Source organism: Canis lupus, chromosome 38 (genome assembly GCF_003254725.2).
Source record: "Canis lupus dingo isolate Sandy chromosome 38, ASM325472v2, whole genome shotgun sequence".
NCBI classification, from domain to species: domain Eukaryota; kingdom Metazoa; phylum Chordata; class Mammalia; order Carnivora; family Canidae; genus Canis; species Canis lupus.
In genome coordinates this window covers 16,342,686-16,354,723 of record NC_064280.1, presented here as the reverse complement: position 1 = coordinate 16,354,723, position 12,038 = coordinate 16,342,686, and the positions used below count along the sequence as shown (strand labels likewise).

General features: G+C 39.5%; 1 long non-coding RNA gene across 1 annotated transcript in view; it reads right to left on the bottom strand.

Annotated features, from left to right (window-relative positions):
• Positions 1–335: 335 nt before the first annotated feature.
• Positions 336–12,038, bottom strand: part of LOC118353561 (uncharacterized) — a 123,878-nt gene continuing 112,175 nt past the window's right edge. The window contains exon 3 of the long non-coding RNA XR_004812762.2: positions 336–589. This is a non-coding gene — a long non-coding RNA (uncharacterized LOC118353561). The remainder of the gene's footprint in view (positions 590–12,038) is intronic.

Below are 12,038 nucleotides of genomic sequence, written 5' to 3'. Positions count from 1 at the left end.
TACCAGTGTGTAACAGGTGTATATGTATACACGTTGTTTACACTGCTGCACAATAGACACATATGTACATGTATACATATATACATATCCTGCCTCTCACACATACACACATACTCCACCACATCACACACGTACACAGCACACCACATTCACACACAAAACACGCATATACACTTGCATATACATATGTATGCACAACACACCATATCACACTCATATGGTACACCACACACACAAACATACATTACACACAGCAAACACACATATACCCACACGTGCACACACTCCACCACACATATCTTACCACACACACACATGTAAGATGTGATTCTGGAAGCATTAAGCAAGTTCTTTATTCCAGTCACAGTACTTTTGGGGATCAGGAGTTCACAATATCAAGGGACTATGTCAACATCACTTGTAACAGCCCCGGTCTTTGGCTCATATCGACGTTAAGAAAGATTTTCAATAAATTGGAGCAATTTCTCATGAGTCTGAAGGAACCAAACCCAGCTGTCCAGGTCTTCATTTTTCCATCGTGTGTGGGTGTTTAGAGGAACTTGGTTACAAGTAGCTGTCAGCAATAAGTCTAAAATTAAGAAAAGAAGGAAGTCTTGATTTATGACCCAAAGTGTGGAGTCTCATTTCAGAAATGTGAAGAGTGCAGGCCTATGCATAGTACACACACACATACATGCACATGCACACACACACACTCATATACATACTCATACACACATACAATCATATGCCACTCCCACATCCACCCACGTATACACACGCAGACTCCTCCCACATATGCCCATACACATATATACACCCATACACAAAGAATGTACTCTGGTAGAGATGTTCAAAAAATGTCTAGAGTCAGTTAATACTCAAGAAAACATGAGCTATTCCATGATAGGCGTGCAGAACTTAGCCTTAGTCTCTCTTTATGATTCCAAGTGAGATTTGTAAAAGAACTGTAAGACTGGCTCATCCATGCAAGAGACTCTTCTGTCTATAATTACTAAATATCCTTTGGAGTGAAAAATAAAACAGTATTTATCATTTATATAACCACTTACTGTGTGCCAGAAACCATTAAATCGAGCTAAGTTTGTTCATGGTTATTTGGAGATTTGAGTTGTATAAGAAGGAATGCTGGACAATAATTTTCCAGGACTTGCCGAGACAACTACCTTGTAGAAAGGATAAAAGAGATGTTACTCTACTACCTGATTCCTTGAGGTTCACAAGATACCAACCATATTGAGCAACTGACAAAAATCAAGGAAGAAGCTCCAAGGATATGTAGAAATCTTTTTTTTAATTTTTATTTTTTTAGGTTTCCATTACATCATAAGATCCTGAAATCCTAAATCTTTTCTCTGTCATTTTTTGTAGTTTCCTATTTTCTATAGGTACTTTCAAGTTTTTTGTTTAGTATTTCAACTTTGTAAGCGTGGTTGTTTTATAATCTAGGTCTGATAATTATAAAATCTGATATCTCTGCTGACCAATTTCTGCTGCTACCTGCTATTTCTGCTAGTTCTTACTCATTGCCTTGTTTTGTTGGATGTCTAGTTATCTTTGAGTGCATACTGATCATTGCCCTTGAAAAACTATCTGCAACCTGGGATGAATAGTTCCCTCCACCACAGAGACTTTGTTTGTGCTTCTGTAAATATGCAAGACACTTCTACACAGGAACCATCTCAAACCAAGGCCTCAGGTTCTAGGGCTCACCCAGGCTACATATGTCCAGGGTAAAAATCTATACCAGTCTATAACCATCTTTGGGATAAGTTTTTATTTACTCCCTCCTTCCTTTCTCTTCTGCTTTGTTCACTCCTGATAAAAATCTTTTCTGTACCCCCTAATATTAGAGGAAGAGAATAGGTTTAGCTGTGGTTTAGCCTTAAGTATATGGCTCTTTGGATTCCCACTTAATTAGTGAGGGCTTCCCATAAAACTTCTAATCTTCATCTAGGATCCTGACTTATGACCCCTTTACTCCATGGAACCAGTGACCTCAAATCCAAGTATGCTGCATGTGCAAATACTTTGAGGTCATAAGCAGCCTGGATATTCCAATGTTTTACCTATATTTCTGAATACCGGCTTTTGTTCATAAACGGACCTGGAATCTCCTCATTATTTTTTAGTTTTGCAAAGATTTGGATTTCTAAATAAAAACTGTAGCCATGTTTTATTATTTTTAACAAAAAGACAGATCTGAATAGACTACAATTACCAGAAAGAGTTTATAAGAGGGTGTTTTCACTCCAAAAGTTACATGGGAAATCTATTACTTAATGAATCTAAACTGTACGTCTTCTACAATATTAAGAGTCTCATCAGAGAGCTCTGTGGTGTACTGTACAGGAGTTCACATTGGTCCCATACATGAGAACTTTGACTCTACTGATTATAAATTATTTATAGATAAACGGATTAGGAAAACCCAAAAACAAACCTCAAAAAGACTCTTGCATTTGCTATATTTCACACATTGTATATCACCCACCATGCAATGACGAAGTCTCTTGACAGAAACTAAGTCTCATTTTCCAATATGGGAGACTTTGAAAGCACAGCATGAGCACTTTGCAAAATGCCCAGCTTTAGGGTGACTTATCTGTTCAAAGTTTTCCCTGGGTTTATCTTATATTTTCTCATATAATCATATGGTCCACTTAGACTCAGTTGACTAGTAATTCATTGCGCAGGCAGACACTATAATTTTACCTTATAAGGAAAAACTGGTGGATTTGTCTGGTTTCTTTAAAAATAAACTCATCTTGATTATTTGTATTTTTTCCCAGTTCTAATGTCAAAAACAATAGCCCCTGAATAAAGAAAATGCCAAACCGTAAGAACAAGCCAACGCATTTAAATTATAGAATTACTTTTTAAAAATAAGACTAGACTGGACTGCAATTTTATAACTGAACCACATTTTAATTCTATCTTGCACAAGGTCATTGCACACATGATTTGAGTTCTCCTTAGAGCTTTCTCATCTCTTCCTAGGAGGCTGAAGAATTTATAGAGACAAAATAGGCAAGAACATTTCTTAGAGAATATGCAATGCAGTTCATCCAGAATGACATCTTGGAGGTTATTTTGTCCTCCCTGGTCTCATATAAGTCATTCTGATGCAGTAAAATATTTGTAAAATTCATAACCAAAGTATTCTGTTATATAAAAAAATTAAGTACTTCCAGCCAAAGTCCTAATGAGACCAGTCCCAGCTTCACATTCCCCATGAATAATGAAAATGCTCCTCTTGAGAAAGTATGAGATTTTAATTTTATTAGTCCTGATACTAAAAAAATCCCCTCATGTACTTGTTTTCACTTTAAGGCACCTTTGTGATTATCAATAGATAATTCAGGACTCGGCATTTGAAAATACAGTGCCTTTCACATAGTAACACACTCAGCTCTTTAATCTGCCTCATGTCTAGCTTCTAAATATGGCAGTCACAAAAAGATCCCATCAGTGTGTCACATTAGAAATCAAGAAACTGGCTTTCTTTTGATTTACCTGCTACCAATGAGCATTTCCAGAAAGGCATGCTTTTACAGAGCACATTAGGATCATAAATGTGTTAATGCATAAAACATCCCATTATTCTTGCTATCTCTTCCAGAGAAGGAAACAGTGATAGAGAGAGATTAATGGATGGACCAAAAGCCATCCAGGAAATTAGTAGCAGGTCTGGGATTAAACTTCGGAGTTCCTGCCACCCACTGTTAAGTAGAAGTCAATAGTACACTCAGCCTCTCCAGATTTCATTTTATGGCTGTAGTGAAAATGTGGGAGGGGAGGGCACTGCTCATCAGCCCTGGCAACTAGGTATGCAAATCCTCAGCTAAAACAAGATTGTGAAAACAGCCATGGAGCCTGTTTTTATTCCAAATGACCTAGAAGCCTCCTGCTGTCTCGAAGGTGTCATCCCAACAAAGGAATCTGAGGGCAGAACACGGAGAAATGCTGGGTCTATTTGACCTGCAAACTCCCAAACTATATTATTTCCATATTTTGCAGAATGATGCTATGAATTGTCTCACAGAGGAGGAAATGCCCTAAGAGTCACATTAAAGTCGTAAACAGAGTGTAGGATGGGGAGATAGGGGCTTGCAATTGCTTGAACAGCTTCCTCATTTACTTTTTTATAATGTGGAGACTGATGGCTCACGGTGGGCTCTTATCACTCTTCAGGTCCATGGGCCAAGCGTCTTACATGGGTAGCTTTTTATAAAATAGTGAAGAATGAGAACTGCAAGAGAGTACTAGGTCTGCCACTTTCCAACAGGGTGACCTTGGACACATTACTCACCTTTCCATGTCCTCATTTTGACCATTTTTGTCTGGAATCCAAATTACATAAGCCTGTATACTATATAGGGCCATTGTGAAGGTAAAATGCGATGCAAAAGATGTAGTTGTTGACCAAATTAAAAGCCTTAAGTTCATAAAAGGAATTATAATAGTTGAATATATGAGTATCCAGAATAATTATTTAAAGCTTCAACCATTTTAAGCAGTGTGTGTGTGTGTGTGTGTGTACCATACCGTGCCAGGTACAGAGAGATTTTTTAAAGAAGTCATAAATTTTAAGTATAAAGCATAACTCCTACCTTCCAGAAACTCATAATCTAGTTGGTCAAACAAGATTAACACTCATGACACGGGTAAATAACAGCCTTCTGCTTTCCTTGGCCAAAATGAGACCAGTCAAACCATTGGGTCACCCTTCTTCTGCAGGCCAACTTCGGAGCTCAGTGGTTGTACAAAAGATTTCCACTTCAGGTCAATGATTATCCAAATAAAAAGAACCCTAGAAGTGTGAGCACCATTCCAAATCAGGTTAAAGCACACAAACACAACATGAGCACACACACACACACACACTCACATTTCCAGCTGCTTCCTTCAACATGACTCAGCGCACATTGGAACACGAGGGCTCAGGCCCTGAAACCACATGATTTCTCCCCACTCAACCATAACCAAGCACATCCCACTACTTCAGTGGATCACATGTTTGGCCTTTGATATAAGTGACTACCCTATATTTTCATTATATTTTAGTTATTTTTTTTCTGTATCGATAGTTGGAGCATTACTGAAACTTCAGAGTTACAGCTGTTTTTTGCCCCATCCATTTGCTGAAATTCTTTAGATTTTCCTCAGTAGCTCTTCTTGGCATCAAATTACTTACCCTTATCAAATACCAAAACGGGGCATGGGGGTGGGGTTGAAAGGAGGAGAGCATTTGGGGAAGTATAATCATTTGCTAAGCCTTACATTTTAAAGTGATTAGCCAAGGTTTGAGAAATTTCTCAGAGTGACTGTAGTGTGGAACCAAATAAAAAACCACAGAGATATTTGTAGTTTAAATGTTCTTTAAGTAACTGCATTATTACCACAGCACCTCGGAGGCTTCCCCTTTCTGCAGATTGCACATGGTCACCACTTCCTAAATAGCTGGCTTTATTAAAACACTACAGGCTTTTATAAAAATATCTCATACTTTGAATAATTTAATGACTGTGTTGAAAGGGGAAGACCTAGTTTTGTCCTACAAAATCCTATCTTTGGATTCACCAGCTGAAGGAAAGAAATCCATTTAAATCCATTTAAAACAGGCATATGGAGTATGTGCTATGTGCCCAAGATCATGCTTGACAGAGGCATGGGTTGAAAAGAACTCACTAAGAAGATGGGAGAGATCATGAACACCCTCAGAATGATACAATGAAAGTTTCAAGGGTTAGGTTATTTATTTATTTTTTTAGATTTTATTTGTTTATTCATGAGAGACAGAGAGAGAGGCAGAGACATAGGCAGAGGGAGAAGCCAGCTCACTGCCGGGAGCCTGACGTGGGACTCAATTTGAGGGCTCTGGGATTACGCCCTAAGCAGAAGGCAGATGCTCAATCGCTGAGCCACCCAAGTGCCCAGGGGTTGAGTTATTCAAAGGGTCACTGAGGGCCAACCCCCTTCCCAAGCTTTTGTCCACTATTGTTCCTTTTACTTACTAGCTTTACCCTCCACTGTTCTCATGAAACTAAGTTATCACAGTCTATAGTGGGATAAGGTTTTCAATCATCTCAGTTGTATTCTTGTCCTTGTATAAATATCATTTTGATAGTTGTTGGTTTCCCACCAAGTTATTAAAGGTGGTCAGTTATGTCCCTGCTATATGTTGCTCTAGCCTTGGCTGTTGGGAAGTAGAAGCCCATTGATACACAAAGAAATGTTGGTCCTTTCCCTGACAACCTCGTGCCCAAGTTAAGATTCTACAATGTAAGTTGGTCTCCTAGGAGAAAGTGTCCCCTTAGAGCAGGAATTAAGGGCCGGGGTGGGGGGTGGGGGGAGTGGGATATTTTCCATCTTCATAGCAAAATATTTTGCAGTAGGCTTTTTTTTCTGTTCTGGTAATTCTTGGCCTCAGCAGACAAGGAGAAATAAGTCTCAGGTAAGTTAAAAACAACTTTAAGCACTTCTCCCAGGGGCAAATGCTGTATTAACAGGAGACCCAAACAGAATGCTTATGCCTGAGTCCTGGCCTTGGTCTCGGTTCCATAACATGCTAGTTAAAATTCTTATCGTCGCCCGATGACAATCAGTCCCTGGGAATTCTGGAATGGTTGCAAACCCGCCATTTCCTGCAATTCATCAAAACTTAGTCTCCAAATGCTTTTGACTTTCTTCAGAAATATCATCATATATCACAGTCACGGGGGTCTCCTGTGCTCCTCTTCCCCCCTCCCCCCCCCACTACGGCTGGGTCACCTTTCAGAGCACTTATTTTCACTGGTGAAAAATGTAGGATGGAGTGACCTCCGATGAGACATGTCTAATCTAAGAGAGATGGTTGCTCATGATCGAAATTGCAGATAAATTGAATGAGTTTGTCTCCCAGAAGAGCTAAAGCAGGACCAAACAAAACAAAACAACCAAAGACTTCAGTGAGCATTCAGTCTGCAGGCTAAGAGAGAAAAAACAAGAATTCAAGATTGAATGGAAACAGGATAAAGATTAAGAGCAAGCAAAGCATCCTTGGGGTAATGTGGCAAAAGGAACACTGGGCTGGGAAAATGCAACTATCGGGGTGCTTGTTCCAACTTGCTGCTCACTGCTCTCTGCTCTCAGCTTCCTCAGCCCCATGGCCTTCCTGTGCTAACACTGTGATTCAAATCAAGAGATTACTATAAAATCTGTCCAGAAGGCTCCATCATCTCATTCCTCTAATCAAGAGAAGGAAATAAGACAAAAGCAGATGCTACACTGACTGGCTGGGTTCTTCCCATCGACATGGCCACTGTTTCCATCCCGTCTGCCATCATCCTGACTTGTGCTGGAGCCACTTCAGAACCTACTCGGGCTTCATTGAATAAACAAAGGACAATTCAAATCGCCACTCCTCCAGAAAGGCTCAGAGGCCCCTTCCTCGAAATCCAAACTAGGAACAACCTATAGCCCTTGTATTCTTTTATCCTTTCTTTTCATCTCTCATAGACAACTGTTCTGTTTCATTCCAGTCTTGTGAGTACACGGTCAGAGGTTAGATTTGAGACCTGTAAGAGAGGCGTTCCAGACGTCATGGATAAGGGTCACCCATTGGCTTTTATTCTGGTCCAGATCAAGGATTCCGTTACCTTTGCTCCATGAGTCCTCTCTTTGGCCTGCCGTGTGCAGAATCTTAACCAGACACACCGGAAGGCTGTTGGTGGGTGCCATGGGGAGCATGCCACTGGGGAGGCCCTGAGCAGCATGCTGTAAGGAGGCCCCTGTCCAGTGGGAGGGAGCAAAGCAGAGGAGATGATGACCTCCGTACAAGTGGAGCATGTATGTAAAATGCCAGCTGGAAAGAGCAAAAAGCCATTAGGAAATGTGTGAATTGTACTTCTGTTTGTTTGCATCCCCAAGACCACTTAAAGTCGTTAGAGTCACTGAATTGGAAGGGTCCTCAGAGACCATCTAGTCATCGCTGTTAAATAAGAATTCTGCTATCGGTTCTTATTTATCTGTTCTCATGCAAATTCATAACATTTTCAAATAGGCTCATATTTAATACTTCTAATCCACACCTGGGAGTCAAGTTGGGTGACTATTTAATGTAGTTGACTATATGTAGTTAACAATTACACAAACTAATGTTTCACGTTCAGAATAAAAGTATAGCTAGAAACTCAACAATTATGGTTTTCTGCTAACATAAACTATAGGGAATATAAGACTGCAGAAAGAAACAACACTTTCTCATATGAAAATCTAGGAGTTATATGAAAATTAGATCCTTTCGCTGCTTCTGCTTTATCTTCTAATTGTCCAAGCTTTTCAAATTTGCCTTACTTCCTATTTCTTCAGTTAGCCTTCATTCCTCATTTACAAAAACTAATAGTTCTCAATAATAATTTTACAGCAGAGTTCAAAATTCCCATGTCATGAAGGAGAGCTTTTAAATTTTTTATTTATTTTTATAGAAAATAGCTTTTCCCTGCTTGACCTTTTTCAGGTTCACATGTAACGCTACCCAAACCGTGAGTCACATATCTAATCCGCTTTGCCTGGCTCCCCAGGATCCCCCTCACTCTTTGTGGAAAATCCCTGGCCTACACTAGACCTTTGCTGTTGTAATTTACTGGCTGATAAATTAGAAAGCCAAAGCTCTGACTTGTGTAGTCCCTGACTACGAAAGGGGAAGTTTAACTTGATTAAACCAGTTCTAAAAAAAGGAATGCTATCTAATCTGTATTGCAGTGGGGCCCTAAACCCAGCTGGGGGACCCATCCACCACAAGGCTTGTTTCAGGAAATCACATCACAGACCATAGCAACACTTGGGTTGGGATTTGGTTGCTGTCATTTTAATAAGGCAAGTTATGAAAAAAAAATGAGGGTTTGTAGCTCAGAATAAAATTGTCTAGGAAGATATTGATTCACTTAGGAACTTTAATTGAATGCCATCATGGGACACACTACAAGTTGTTGGGGATAAAGAGATGAATAAACCATCAACCCCAGCGAGTTCACAGTTGAGGATGTTCACCCTCTCCTGGAAGGTAAGCACACACCTGAACATATCCAATCAGAAATCAGTCCTTAAGCAAGGCTAAGGACTCACTGCCTCTCAGATGGATGGAAACGAAGATTCTACAAATTGAGGCCAGTTAACAGAGAGCAAAAGCTTATCAACCAATAAGACTTTATCACCATCCATTTCTCAGGATATCTCTGTGTATTAAAACTTTAAAGCAGAAGCACATTTATTTTTCTACTTATACAAAATATATTCCTCTTTCAACCATGATGGCGTGAGACCTTTTTTACACAGATGAACCACAAAGGTCGAAGCCTAGATACTTTAATTCTCTTCTAAATTTTTGCTGAGCCCTGAAGAGGTGTGGCAGGGTACTGATCTTACAGCTGCTTTTCTGTGTCCTGATTTGGAAATTAAACAAATGGCTCCTTCCACATATTTGCCAAGTGCTCTCTATCTTCTGTGGCAAGGTAATATCCTGGGGAGAGCTCCAAATTTGGAACTGAGAGGCTAAGTTCTAGTTCCAGCCCTGTTACTAACTAGCTTTGTGACCTTTGAACGAGCCACTTCATCTCTCTATGACTCAGCTACTTTATCCATAAAATAGTGGATTATTTCATACAAGCTTTTGACTTCCTTTCCATCCTATGAGTCTAATACTTATAAATTTTCAAACAATTAAATCTTTCGATCTTTGGAGAAAAGTACAAATGTTCCACTCTCCACGGTAACACATCAAGTATTGGCAGAAAGGACAGGGGACTTTTAAACTCCATTCATATTATAAATAGCCAAATAATTAGAATTATTATCTTTGTCTAACTTATCAGAACTACCATCAGTTTTTTTAAAAAAAACAAATACACTTAATAACCAGAGAGCTCTCCTAGTCTGTTCCTCTCCATCCCTCTTCATCCCTCTTCATCCACTTATGGAATGTTTGTTTCGAGTTTTCATTTAAATTCTAATTAGTTAACTGACAGTATAATATTGGTTTCAGGAGTCGAGTTTAGTGATTCATCATACACACCCAATACTCATTACAAGTGTCCTCCCTTAGTACTGGAAGTCCTAGCCTCAGCAATCAGACAACAAAAAGACATTAAAGGCATTCAAATTGGCAAAGAAGAAGTCAAACTCTCCCTCTTCGCCGATGACATGATACTCTACATAGAAAACCCAAAAGTCTCCACCCCAAGATTGCTAGAACTCATACAGCAATTCGGTAGCGTGGCAGGATACAAAATCAATGCCCAGAAGTCAGTGGCATTTCTATACACTAACAATGAGACTGAAGAAAGAGAAATTAAGGAGTCAATCCCATTTACAATTGCACCCAAAAGCATAAGATACCTAGGAATAAACCTCACCAAAGATGTAAAGGATCTATACCCTCAAAACTATAGAACACTTCTGAAAGAAATTGAGGAAGACACAAAGAGATGGAAAAATATTCCATGCTCATGGATTGGCAGAATTAATATTGTGAAAATGTCAATGTTACCCAGGGCAATATACACGTTTAATGCAATCCCTATCAAAATAGCAATGGACTTTCTTCAGAGAGTTAGAACAAATTATTTTAAGATTTGTGTGGAATCAGAAAAGACCCCGAATAGCCAGGGGAATTTTAAAAAAGAAAACCATATCTGGGGGCATCACAATGCCAGATTTCAGGTTGTACTACAAAGCTGTGGTCATCAAGACAGTGTGGTACTGGCACAAAAACAGACACATAGATCAGTGGAACAGAATAGAGAATCCAGAAGTGGACCCTGAACTTTATGGGCAACTAATATTCGATAAAGGAGGAAAGACTATCCATTGGAAGAAAGACAGTCTCTTCAATAAATGGTGCTGGGAAAATTGGACATCCACATGCAGAAGAATGAAACTAGACCACTCTCTTTCACCATACACAAAGATAAACTCAAAATGGATGAAAGATCTAAATGTGAGACAAGATTCCATCCAAATCCTAGAGAAGAACACAGGCAACACCCTTTTTGAACTCGGCCATAGTAACTTCTTGCAAGATACATCCACGAAGGCAAAAGAAACAAAAGCAAAAATGAACTATTGGGACTTCATCAAGATAAGAAGCTTTTGCACAGCAAAGGATACAGTCAACAAAACTCAAAGACAACCTACAGAATGGGAGAAGATATTTGCAAATGACATATCAGATAAAGGGCTAGTTTCCAAGATCTATAAAGAACTTATTAAACTCAACACCAAAGAAACAAACAATCCAATCATGAAATGGGCAAAAGACATGAAGAGAAATCTCACAGAGGAAGACATAGACATGGCCAACATGCATATGAGAAAATGCTCTGCATCACTTGCCATCAGGGAAATACAAATCAAAACTACAATGAGATACCACCTCACACCAGTGAGAATGGGGAAAATTAACAAGGCAGGAAACAACAAATGTTGGAGAGGATGCGGAGAAAAGGGAACCCTCTTACACTGTTGGTGGGAATGTGAACTGGTGCAGCCACTCTGGAAAACTGTGTGGAGGTTCCTCAAACAGTTAAAAATAGACCTGCCCTACGACCCAGCAATTGCACTGTTGGGGATTTACCCCAAAGATACAAATGCAATGAAACGCCGGGACACCTGCACCCCGATGTTTATAGCAGCAATGGCCACGATAGCCAAACTGTGGAAGGAGCCTCGGTGTCCAACGAAAGATGAATGGATAAAGAAGATGTGGTTTATGTATACAATGGAATATTACTCAGCTATTAGAAATGACAAATACCCACCATTTGCTTCAACGTGGATGGAACTGGAGGGTATTATGCTGAGTGAAGTAAGTCAGTCGGAGAAGGACAAACATTATATGTTCTCATTCATTTGGGGAATATAAATAATAGTGAAAGGGAAAATAAGGGAAGGGAGAAGAAATGTGTGGGAAATATCAGAAAGGGAGACAGAACGTAAAGACTGCTAACTCTGGGAAACGAACTAGGGGTGGTAGAAGG